The sequence below is a fragment of the Heliconius melpomene genome, chromosome 19 (genome assembly GCF_056956725.1).
Source record: "Heliconius melpomene rosina isolate 202511_hmr_F chromosome 19, ASM5695672v1, whole genome shotgun sequence".
NCBI lineage: Eukaryota > Metazoa > Arthropoda > Insecta > Lepidoptera > Nymphalidae > Heliconius > Heliconius melpomene.
The window spans coordinates 3,095,326-3,108,569 of NC_140407.1; the positions used below are offsets into that span (position 1 = coordinate 3,095,326).

Consider the following 13,244-nt stretch of genomic DNA (forward strand, 5'->3'; position numbering starts at 1 on the left):
TTTTGATATAATCAAATGTCACAGACACAGCCTATTGCGTGAGTACATACAATACTAAGTCAAGGAAACACTTGTTTTGTATAAACATTTACATTTTAAGTGCCTTATACTAATTTTGAAAATATTTTGTTACGTTAAGCACAGTAATAAAAGTTTCCCTTCATATATGTGTGTAAGAAGCTAAACGACGTCAAAATAATACCATAATTTATATTAGAAAATCGATTTTTTTTAACAAAAATATTTTAATGCAATTGTACCTATCTTCTAGCGAAAAACTAAGCTCACGCTTGCTAAGTTGATAGTGGTGAACCCAATTATCATATGGAAAAATATAATTTCGTAGTAATGCAGATGTTCCAAGAATAAAAATAACTTGGTCAAGTGCGAGTCAGACTTATACTAGAGGTTCCCTACCAATTTCAAAATTATAGGTCGAAATAAAACTTGTAAAGTATATAAACAGTAGCGGAATAACTTCTATACATAATTTATTTTAAAAACCTTCAAAATTAGTAATATTTACAACGTAGCTGTTTACTTGTATAAAACTAATATAATAACAAAGTAATCGTGTAAGCGATGGTGTCGGTATGGAGTAATTTGATGCAATTAAGTGCTTTTGAAATTGTGTAAGCGATGATATATTAGAGCTAGTTAAAGTTGCTTGCGGAGGAACTAATAATATATTTCATAAATGTAATTTGTGGGACATGTTGTAAGGAAAACTTATTATGAGAAAGAAATAATTACTTATGGTGATCGATGTCTCTCTCTTTTTTCAGCTTCACGGTTTATTCTGCATATGGCAAGGTAGACAGAGGGAACATAGTGTAAAAATACCCCATTTGTCGTCTTATCAGGGCGAAGAGTACTTGTGCCAGTCTGTTTTATAAAATAAAACATTATTTGATTTTCAAATTGGAACTGTTTTCCTTAATATTCCAAAAACCAGTCCAATTAAAATATTCACGGAACAGTCCTTTGAAAATCTTTAGTAAATTTAACCCTTCTGTCAGAACGTACCCCCGTTCTACACGTTACGGTAAGGGTAAATGAGGATTTACCCTTACCACAAAGTCCGGACGTCCGGCGCTAGTCGGTTTTAACCAACATTTTTACTCCCATAAATTAAACGTGGTCCAAAATTGAGTTGTAAACGCGAGAGAAATTGGCAGGAAATGGACAACCTTTTTTAATTACCTTACACATTGTAATTTATTTTGTTTTTAGGGTTGTATGTTGTTATAATATACCTTCACGGTGTATCGTACCTACGGCAAGGTGGGCAGAGGGAACCTAATGTTAAGTCACTCTGTTCACAAATTTTCAATACATTGCGTATTAAATGGCGGAACTCATAGTGGCGATTTGTCTTCTTACAGCGCGGAAATAAATACAATTTATTCTCCCAAAAGAGAATCGAACCCACAACTATTATAAAACTGTCTTGTAAGATCACTTTGTTTTGTCTCTATATAACAGTTATAGTAGAAGACTGAAAGCATTATGTCCTAATTACTTCGAGATAAAGGCCTAATAACGGTTGAATTAATTGTTCAGTTTCAGACATAACAAGGGCTCAAGTTCCGTTAGTTTGCTTACTGTAGCTTCATTTATAAGACTAAGTTAAATATAAGGCTCTATATTTATTAGCAATAAACAAAATTGCTTAAAATAAAAAGAAAACAATACAATTTTAAGGACGAATAAGAATATTTTTCATATTGTAGATATTTAATTTTTTTTACAATGTAGGATATTTTATAAATGGACTAAATACATGAGGCCAGTTGTGGCGCAGGGGCACAAACGTGTGACTGTAAACGCAACAGGTTATAGGTTCGATTCCAACTCGGGGAAATGAAATATTTAATATTTTCATTTCTGAAAAAAAAAAGATAAAATAGATTGACTTATTAATTCGCGTGAAGCTGAAAAAACAAATAACTCAATCATTCAAATATTTTATACAATACAAATCTTCATCCACACGCCTCAGTAATAATAACTCTGGCACGACTCTCTGAGTAAGACGTTTGTTACGGTTTGTAAGTCCGCTATACACGATGCGCTTTACAAACCGGATGTGGTGTCGTGTGGGGCTTCAGTATACTGGAAAGGTCAGGTTTCATCTGTAACGCTAACTGATTTCAAGTAAATATTAAATATTATTCATGAAATAAAATGTTTTAGATGTGTATTTTTTTTCTTTTGGGGTACGGAACCCTAGGAATAATTATAAACTTAAAGTTGTAGTACAGTTCTAAAATTGGTACGGAACCTTCAATAGGTGAGTCTGACTTTCACTTGACTTTGTTTTATAGAGCAATCGTTGCTGAGTACGCAATGTTTTAAAGAAAGAAATTGGGGAACAGGTGGATTTATGAATATATTCGCTTCGCCTTTGCTTTAAAAGATAATTATTGAAGATGTGTAAAAAAAATTCAATTGCTACTTTTAATTTTAAAAAATATATCATTTCAAAATTGATTTTTATATTTTAGCAGTTTTTACAGCAAAACGCACCGATTTTCTATAACTGAAAAAAGATACATAAATTTACTACATATAACTTTCCTACTGTGTACAACTGGCTTTATATGCGTACCCTGCCTAACATTTAACAGGCGAGGCGAAAGACTGATGGTAGTACATATTTTATGATTTGTACTGAAAGCTAAAAATGTATATACATATACGAGCAGTATGGATTACGGTTGCGCAAGATAAATCTTATAGCTCAAACCTTTTATTGAAAATTGAAGCATTTATTCTTTTTTTTTGTGTTTTGTTTTTGAAATTTTATATATGACACTTTTCTTTTTCTCTATTTAGACGAAGAGAGAAAATGTTATTTTTTCTGTTTTTTAATACGTTTGATACAATTCAATCAACTACGACAAATAATTTGTTAATCATTACAGCTTATAAAGTTTCTGAGTAAAAGTAGTTAGTTTTTCCCATGACGCACAATTAGATATTTATTTAAAATCTAAAACAATAAAATGTATTTTCTATTATTGTATGTTCTGAAGTAGGTAGTACGAGGGTTGTACTAACACTACCCCTATTCGAGAAAGTGAAATATTTATTTAAATTTTAATTCATTCGCTCTGGTGTCGAATAAAAATATTCGTTGAGTTCCGCCACTCAACACGCAATGCCTCTAAAATTCAGTATATAGTGAGGAATGGAGTCTCATAGCAATAGATTCTCTCCTCCTACCCTGTTATTTGCGGGATACATATAAAATGACCATAGTAAAAAATGTTAATACAAAATTTAATACTAAAAATTCCAAACATTTTCCATTACCTCCTTTACAACGAGCATATCTCATCAAAATTAAAACTGTTATGACGCTCTTGCTTTAATTAAAATTAACAAAGGACCTTCGCCCATTAATATATTATACTTGATTAAAATCATTATTATGAATGTATATTTTGTAAAGGAGGATGATAAATTAAATTATATGAAACGTTGAATATTACTCGAAAAGTTAAAAAAGAAAATCGGTTATGTAAATATTTTCTTCAATTTTAACCGAATCCCATAATCAAAACGTAATCAAACTTTAATCAAATTACTCTTGAAGTTTACCTTTCCAATAAAAAAAGAATCATCAAAATCGGTTCACTCAGTCTAACATTCTGAGGTAATAAACATAAAAAATACAGTCGAATTACCTGATAGCCTCCTCTTTTTACAAAAGATGGTTAAAAAAGGAAAAAAAACTAATTATACAATTATACAGAAGGAAGTCAAATTTATATATTTTTTTAAGTTATATTTGAACAAGAATTTCTAATAAATATTTACTTACAAAAAACTCTTTACCATAGTTTTATATCGTTCGCTAGATTTTCAGCGCCTATTTGATTTCTCAACAATTAAGACCAGTTATATTTAGGTTAGATCCATTACTGAATGGGACAGCTGATTGATTGACGATGACTGTGCTTTTAATCCTAGGGTTGACGAGAATAGGTAGAGGGCAACTCGAATTTTGGGCACGGGCACCAATTTCATTAGAACTAGCTTCATACTACTTTCTTTGGAAAAGTATTAAATAGCTACAAAGAATTAGTTACCGTTTTTAACAAGATAAAAAAACACATATCGTCTATGTTTTAAAATTATTCGGAAAGAGATTCTAAGTAATTGCAATAAGAGATATGTATCACCCAATAACAATACTACATATGAGTTTCTTTTAGCTCGGAAGTATATTTTAACCTGCACCTATAAGAATTTCACCAACCAGAGATTGAAGCCACAATCATCGCGTACACTACTTGTCATTCATTAGTTACAAATATTAGTACACCTTATAATAATATGGAAAAAAGAAATAGCGTCAACGAAAAATATTAAAAACGGAGAAAAGGCAGTAAACGTGTTGTTTGTGAGCCAAAAATAATATTTCTTAATGAAAAACATGAAGTCTTAGAAGTGCCTTACCAAAGTGGGCTTATTTTATTGTATTAATCGAGACGCCTAGCACGCGATCCATTAACGGATAGGCACAATTTTATACGTAATATATATGGAGATTTCGGAATATAATTTAAAACGAACGTGAGTCCAGTCGTGGCTCAGCGACAGGATGTGGATTCGATTCCCACTAGAGATAATGAAATATTCTATATTGTCATTTTTTCGCTCTGGTGACAAGGCGAAGCGTGCCGTTGAGTTCCTCCTATCATCTTATGCTATTAATATGCTTGTTATACTACTAGGTATATAATATAATGGTGATCTGGACCAGTACAGATTCAATTAATAAACCAAATCAGACATTTCGTTCGTCTGTATAAATAAATTAAATGAAAATTATATTTTAAGATTTATTATTATTCATGGAAAAATAAGACATTAATTATATCGAAAAATACAATATTTTATAATATATGAGAAATGATAACGTTAGTTTTAACTCGCTTTCTTTTTTAAAAAAACAAAATTTAATTCAGCTAAAGTCATAAATATTTTTTTAAGAAAGAAATAAAAAAAATAATATATTACAGGACTTCACGGTAATAGATTATAATGAAAAACTAATGGATATAAATTTAACAAATATCATCGTTTACGTTTCAAAGTGGCAATTAAAGGAGTTTTATTTGTCGCCGTACTAGATTTAAAAAACGGCTTGAGAATAATAAATTTGATGGATCGTGTTATGCAATTTTTTCTGACTGTAATGGCATTCATTAGAAATAATGAATTATTTTCATTTTTTCGCTCTGGTAACTAAACTAAGCGCGGTGTCGAGTTCCGCCAAATTGGACGGAAACTAAGGGATAGAGTCTCTTAACACCAGGTTCCCTTTGCCTAGGGTATGCTACAGGCACGTTATATAAAATTCAAACTATCAAATTCTTCCTCTATCTTAGAATGTAAACTCTTGCAAAGATTAATTTGAACGCAAAACCACGCTGTAAACATTCAACATTAAATAATTGAAAAGATAAATTTAATATATTTTTTTAATCTGCACATAAAACTAGAATGAAAAATACTTTATAAAACGTAAATTGAAAATACAAATCTTCTAACAAAATTAAATTAATTTTCATAAATCCCCATACATGTAAAGCAGCATTTTTCTAGAAAACATAGTGCATACCGACTTCAACGCACGCTAATAGCTTTTCTGCCCTCGCCATTTACAGTAACACTAATTGTTTATGTTTTAAACAATCGCCTTCACTAGTCGACAATTGCCCATTCTAAATAGCCTATCGTTTATCTTAATTAGTTCAGTCTTGGCTGTGGCATGGTTTTTAACATGTATTAGTTTGACACGTGTAGGAACAAAAAATGTATGTCTGTTATCATATATCCCCTAAACTAGTAGCTGACCCCACATTTCTTTCAACGAAAAATTACTAACAAATAAATAATACTATTAATAGTATCGTATAAAGATTATATTGAGACAGTTATTCATAAAATACAACTTTAAATTCAATAGTCTTATTATGTCTTAAGTATGTTATCTTTAAATAATCATCGGATAAATAAGAATTTTTAAGTGAAAAAGCTATTTAAATACAATTGAAATGAATTTTTACTTCAACTCGGAATAGAATTAAATGCGTATATTTAAAATTGTGTACAGTTTTTTATTAAAGAAACCGCAAAAAAGTTTACCCTTTTAAGAATTTTTATATTGAGTTTGAATGAAAACGACGTGGGCAGGATTAATGTTTTAAAAGAATGCTTCGAATCGCTGTGAATTAAACTAAAAAGCTTATAAAATTTCTCAATGAGAAATATTTGACGATGTTACATCCTATAAAACGTTGTTTAAAATATGTTAAAACTAGTGTTTTTTCGCAGTTTTGCTCACATTTATTATACGATTTTACATAAATATCTATTGCGTTATTTGCCGTTTTGGCAAGTATATGTAAAGCATTTACGATTTCTAATTATATATATTCGATATTCAGCTTTACTTTAATGTTATATGCATATAAATGAATCATTCACTCACACATCATTGGTGTAAAATGCAATAAAATCATTTTCAAGGATTTCAGCTTAGGTATATAAGTATAAACCAACAATTTTTCAGCTTAACGCTGACTTGGATTTGATGGAACCTGGGAACCCAGTATTATGTCGCTTCGTTTTCATAAAAACACTTCCTTTTTCCACTTTCCGAAGAAATTTCAAAACGAGAGCGAGGAACTGAAACTATTAAATATTTAATTTCCTCAAGTGGCAGTCGAACCCACACACGATGCAGTTTTAAAGTGCACGCAAAAACAACTTTGATTCATATTATGTAAAGAAAAGAGATATGTTTATTTTAGCAACAAAGTGCAAAGCTTTTAGAGATTCAAATAAGTACAATTTTACGGTTTTGTTTGCACCCCTTATGTTCCTTTCGTATTTCATTCTATAACGGACGAGTTCACTTTATGCGGTAAAAAACTAGGTTAAAGGTTGTTTTACTAAATTTATTTATATTGTATTTTTTACATTTTAAAAAAGGATATAGGTTAATTTCGTCCAATATTTTTTTATTTAAGGGTAGGAATTTTGCATTTTTTATCAATTTGTAACATCTATAGGGTGTATAAAATCGAAAAGTCACTTATTTCTAAGAATTTGGGAATAAAGTTATTAATTTATAGAAAATAAATGCCAGATGAAAAATAGTTTTCAGAAATTTAACCTTTAAAGAAGTGAGAGTAGATAATGCTGAAATTCAGTATGAAAATAAATAGAAATTTCATGTGATTTTCTAGAGTTAAGCCTTTATCCATACTAAAGCATAAATTAAACCAGCTAGATATATTTAGATATATAACACATATCCTTGCAGTATTCCATTCGTACTTGTGATCTTCAATACCCACGATTAATTGAGCCGAACATGATAAATGATAGCTATCGCTTTCTACGACCCACGCATATTGTCATCGGATCACTTTACAGAACAAGCATTTTGTCTTAGAGCTAATATACTGCAGACATATTGGGTTTTCCTATATATATTACTTATTCTTTTTAGGGTTCCGTACCTCAAAAGGTAAAAATGAAACTACTTATGGCGTCATTTTGTTGTCCATCTGTCCATCTATCTTGAGATTGTAAGGTGGTTAATAATAATTACTCTGGTCCATGGTCCCTTAAAGACCAAGCATTTCCAAAAGGTTGCCCCTTAAAGCACAACCTTTAGGATTTAAAAGTTGTACAAGCTTCTAAATCCAAAAGATACGAGCATTTATGAATCGATTTTGCTGAACTGCCGAAGTCTGGAGGCATTTCGTGTTAAGTGGTGAAAGTCTACGCCGAGCTTTGCCTCGACACCGCAGCGATGAAAGAAAATATTTAATATTTAATTTTCTCTACTGGGAATCGAACCCACAACCTGTAGCGGTAACAGTCACACTCTTGTACCCTAGCGCCACTATTATACGATATACATCGTTTATTTATACTTATGTAGGTTTATAAACACGCGTAGTTATTATAGGTATATCTTAATATAGTATTGTTGATTGTACGTTTGATACCGAGATAAAGTTTTGAATAGATCTAAGCTATACTAAGTCTTTAGAATTTCTGAATTTATGCATTAGACGGAAGTCGTAGAACAGAGTAATAAGTTTCTAAGTACTCTCATCTTTCTACTTTCTATAGCTCTACCGTGAATTCTTCTCCTATTTAATAGATTACAATCTTCATATTTTGAAATTTAATTTAAATTTTAACTTTAAGTAAATGTGTGAATTTTGTTACATTTATTATTCTTTCTAAAAAATTATAATCACAAATATTGAAATATTTCGAATTGTGAAAAAAGTGGGAGATTAAATTTTTTTAGTAGTAGTAAAGTATATCCAAATCTTATATATCATTAAATTACTTTTTTTAATTATTATTAAAGAAAAAATCCAAATGCGCAAAGAATACTTATAATAATTTCCGTTTCTAAGCTTTTTTAATAAAATTAAAATGAGGACAGACATAATAAAGGATAGTTGTTATGTTCCTTTTGTGTCAAAGCATTCTGTTTACCGCTGCAACATAGGATATTTTATCCACGTGAAATAAAATGACAGCTTACAAAGCGAAAGCTCCTTTCTATTTTAAAAAACTCTGGTGGCAATTAACACGAGATGTTTATTCAATAAACTATAGAGAAAGGCTTTTTTATCTTAAACATAATATATTATTGCTTATTAAACAAAAAAAAACACTTACAAGTATTTTTACGATGCTTTGAAATGTGTTCGTACTACGAAAATATCAAGCAAATTAGATGGCACGTAGAGTCCAGATAGCGATAAGCAAGATTTTCTTACATTTTTATAAGCTGTAGCCGAAAATGGCAGGGTAGGTAGACGGAGTTTTAGGACACTCCTTTCCCCATTTTCCAAGAAAATTAAAATATTAAATATTTCATTCCCTGAGTGGAAATCGAACCAGCAACCATTACGTTTACAGGCGCACGTTCGTGCCTCTGCGCCACGACAGCCTCATGTTCTTCTTATATTAATAAAAAAGCATGAAAAAAGTACATATTTAATATACTTATAACGGGTGTAAAACTAAAAATTTAAGCATTTTTCATTACATTTTTCACAATTTTCTCCCTCATATGAAATGCCAATAATAATCAATGCATATGAATACTCAAGCAGAAAGAAATTGTGGTTTTAACTAACATAAAAGATAATAAATAAAGTACAGTATCTAAGTTTCAGTATAAAAACTCTTTTTCCCACACCTAGTCCGAGGGGACGGTCATTTGTGCAAAGAAAAAACTACATTCTAACGTCCCCTAAGGCACGTCGGTAAATACTTATAGTTACAGCTACGTACTTACTTTTTGTTGAATTTTTAAACGGTAGCCTTTTTGTTTGTTTTCGTGCACTTTGCTACCTGAAAGCAAAAAAAATGTATGAAGTAAAAAGATTTTCTAAAAGATTTATTTTCTATACTATTTTTTTTTAAATTACTATACTTATTACTTATTCTTTTAATAATAAAATAGCTTACTGCGCTACTCAGTATTTTAAAGGAAATAAATGTATTTTTGTCGATATCATTAAATTGAGGGTAGCGGGTGCAAGCGTGCGACTGTAAGCGCAACGGGTTGTGTGTTCGATTCCTAGTCGTGGAAATAAAATATTTCATATTTTCATTTCATCAGTCTGGTGACGAAGCAAAAGGTGGCGTTAACTTTCGCCACTCAACACGCAATGCCTCCAAAATATGACAGAAAGAGGGGAATGCAAATGTCTTTATGGGAACGGAGTATCTTAACACTAAGATTACCTCTGCCTACCCTGCTATGTGCAGGAAACAGCGTAAAGTTTATAAAACAAAAATGCTGATCATAGTGACGAGGCACTTTTTGTTGTGTAAATATATTTTTTATTTAAGCATCTTTCATTTCTTTTCATTTGGACGTTTTGGCTAATCACTCCTTCTCTAAGGCCGGTTTTTTTTAAATAATATCCTCTTTCATACGATTTTAGACTCATGGCTATGTCATGTTGGCACGGCGTGGGGTGTCAATGATAAGTCATTTTGGGAGAAAGCCAACATGAATAATGGATAAATCTGGGAAGGTCTCCCCTCTCCCCGAATACTAGGTATATTCAATAATGGCTGTTAAAGCTAAGGACATTTTCTAAATGATTATCGCGTTGCTCATTGAATATTGTAATGAAAATATAGATGCGGAAATGGGTGTAAATAAATTTGAATAAATTTTCTTGTTTCTTGACTTTTTATTTGATTTTTATTCTATTTTCAGATTTGCGCTTTATTCTGTATGTATATAATAGGATAGGAGAGTAAACTTAGTGTTAATTCCATTTTCCGTCATCCGTTTTCGTATTCGAAATCAGACTTGGTGTAGTATTACAGAACGCAACGCTTATAGATACTTGTTGGCCAAAGTAATAAATGATAATAAATCATTCCCACGAATTGAAATGGAACCTACAACCATTGTATATACAATCAAATGATAATGTAACACTTGACCACGACGTGCGATAGTCACTTATGTAAATCTCTAAGGTTATTTTGTTGCAGTCATGCAGCAAAATTGTAAACAACAATTTTCATAATCTAAAGTGCATACTTTAGTTTTCCTTGATAAACTATTTTCAAGATAGATAAAATATATACAACTAATGTGAAAACTAGGTGTAGGGGCACAAAGTGTGTTATGGGTTCGATCCCCACTTGAGGAAATTAATATTTATTTAAATTTATATTTGAATTTCTTCTCTCTGGAACCAAGTCAAAAAACCCGGCGTTATGTTCCGCCATGATGGAATTCAGCGGAAAGTAGGGAGCGGAGTGTTAACTTAAACCTAGGTTCCCTCTGCCTATCCTGCTGCGGGATACAGCGTGAAGCTGATTTTTTAGATATTTATTATTTATTCATTAAAATCATATCACAACATCAGTCGGAGCACACTTTGGCAAATACATACCAGTACGAGTATAATAGATTGGTCGAAACAACTTTGTTATCAAATTACAACTAAAACTTGGCCCCAAAGTTTGTCGAAGTTTCTAAACAATATACTCTATAGTTAGAGTTGTACACTTGCCGAGGAATTCCCATGGTTCGTAAGGGAATTTATATATTGCATTTGAGGCAATTAGGGCAGGCTTTAATGCTATTAGCTGTGGGGTCTAGTGTTTCCCTGCGGCTTTGTCGGTGCATTGATTTTATCAGTAACTAAATTTATTTAGAATCGATTTCGGGACGCGAATATTGCGGATTCGACAGCATATGGCGATCCACGTAATGTATTTCCAGAGAGTAATAAAAAGAATTTATTCCTTCGATTGGAAATCGAATTCACAATCATATAAAGTTTATTTTTATTATTCTAGAAATAAAAATATTTCTATTTATACATATTATTTTGCTTTATATTAACTGAAAACAATATATCTATAATATTACAAAAAAACTTCTATAACATTTTCTACTAAAAAAAATAATAAATATACGTAATATAGAAGACAAGAAAGAATCAAAATGGTTCTGTTTATTTAGTCTTTCACCCGATGTATTTCATCATGGTTCATGATGGATCGACACCGCAGTGCTCGAGTTTTATTGGAGTTATGCGGATATTTGCGTACATTTTTATTGGAAAATAAAATGGAATTTTTCTATTTATGTAATGGAACTTATTATAAGTTCTTGGAAATTTTGTATACTTTGTATAATATGATGGGAAATTGAATATTGTATACAAATATTTTATTCAATATTAAGGATTCGTTCTAAACTCCATTTATTTCGCGATATTAAATAAGGGATGTGCGTACATACTAAACGTTATATAAAAGGTTTGAAGATCTTATAAAAAATTCACAACACTAAGAACCATCTCTCTCTACTTAAGATATAGGTCCGTACTTATAAGAATATGAAAAACAATTTAGAAAACGGTCGATTTCAGAAATCGACCGTTTTCTAAATAGAATATGAAGAAACAGTTATAATAAAATTAACAAATACATAAAAAGCCAATGATACTTATTGTAAATGTCAAACAAGGCAATTAAAAAGAAAAAAGAAGTAAAATATTCCACAAATATGTATAATATTTTCTATACTAACATACTTCCTTTGATGACACGCTCTGCTACTCCAAAATTTTCAAAGTTTCAACCCTCCGGACTGAAACTACTTAAATATTCAACATAGGTTTGACCAAGTACCCACTTGTTGAATAAATCAACCGTTAAGGGCATATACAAGATGCCAAAACGCTTTTCTGATGAGAGTCTTAGGTTAGCTGGCATCAACCTGACAAAGAGTGTTATTAAATATGTAATAGCCCTTAAAATGGAGAAAATAGAACTCGAGTTTTTATTAAGTGTGTGTGTTAAGTTGTAATAGTTTTTATTACCTACGTAGTACCTTCTAATGATTGGGGATTTAGAAAAAACCACATCTATTGCAAAATCCTTTATCACAATATCAATTCTATTTTATTATAAATTAAACTTAAATATTACAATAATATATATTCCATTTACCAAATAAGTAATTCTAGTCAAATCAAGTTACAGTGTTGTCATAGCAAGTCAATCGAGATACTTATTTCAATCGGTAAATATAACAAGTCAACACATATAGACTAAGTGTTGTGTTACAATAAACTTTTTTTAAATTTCTTTCCGTATGGACCAGAAAAATATTAAACATAAACATTAAATATCTTTAATAAAATCAAAATATTATTGAGAATAAATTGATTGATTATTTCCTTATAATCCGTTAATTGATTTTTTTCACCAGATTACCGTTACCAATAAGAAATGATAAATAATTGGGATTACCATGTCCATTAATTATAAAATGTATTGTAACTGATACTTTTGTTATTGTTTTGTAGTGAAGTGTTTTGTGTGACCGGGGAAATACCTTTGCTATAGATATGAGAATTAAATAATTATATATATACATACTTTTTTTATGAAAAAAAATATACATACAAGTCACAATTCCATACATAAAATAAAATAACAACTATTCTATGTATAGTTAAATAGCTTCATTAGTGTAATTTCTATTTTATTTTCTAACAATTTATTATTTTCCTTCACGATTTTCCCATATAGAACAGAGTAAACAAAGATAACGTAGTGCTTGACGCTACGCGAGTCCGAGCGTGTTGAATAACAGAACTAAACGCCGCGTTCTTTCTTACTGAAATAGAGAAAAAAAA

The 13,244-nt window shown here is 30.6% G+C and overlaps 1 protein-coding gene and 1 long non-coding RNA gene across 6 annotated transcripts in view; one reads left to right on the forward strand and one right to left on the reverse strand.

The window, feature by feature from the left end:
* The window catches only part of LOC146528349 (uncharacterized), a 162,520-nt gene that overhangs the window by 43,142 nt on the left and 106,134 nt on the right, over nt 1-13,244 (forward strand). The window lies entirely within an intron of this gene.
* The window catches only part of LOC146528350 (5-hydroxytryptamine receptor 1-like), a 75,705-nt gene that overhangs the window by 33,859 nt on the left and 28,602 nt on the right, over nt 1-13,244 (reverse strand). The window contains exon 2 of the mRNA XM_085203120.1: nt 9,356-9,411. The gene's annotated coding sequence lies outside the window, so the exon portion shown is untranslated. The remainder of the gene's footprint in view (nt 1-9,355; nt 9,412-13,244) is intronic.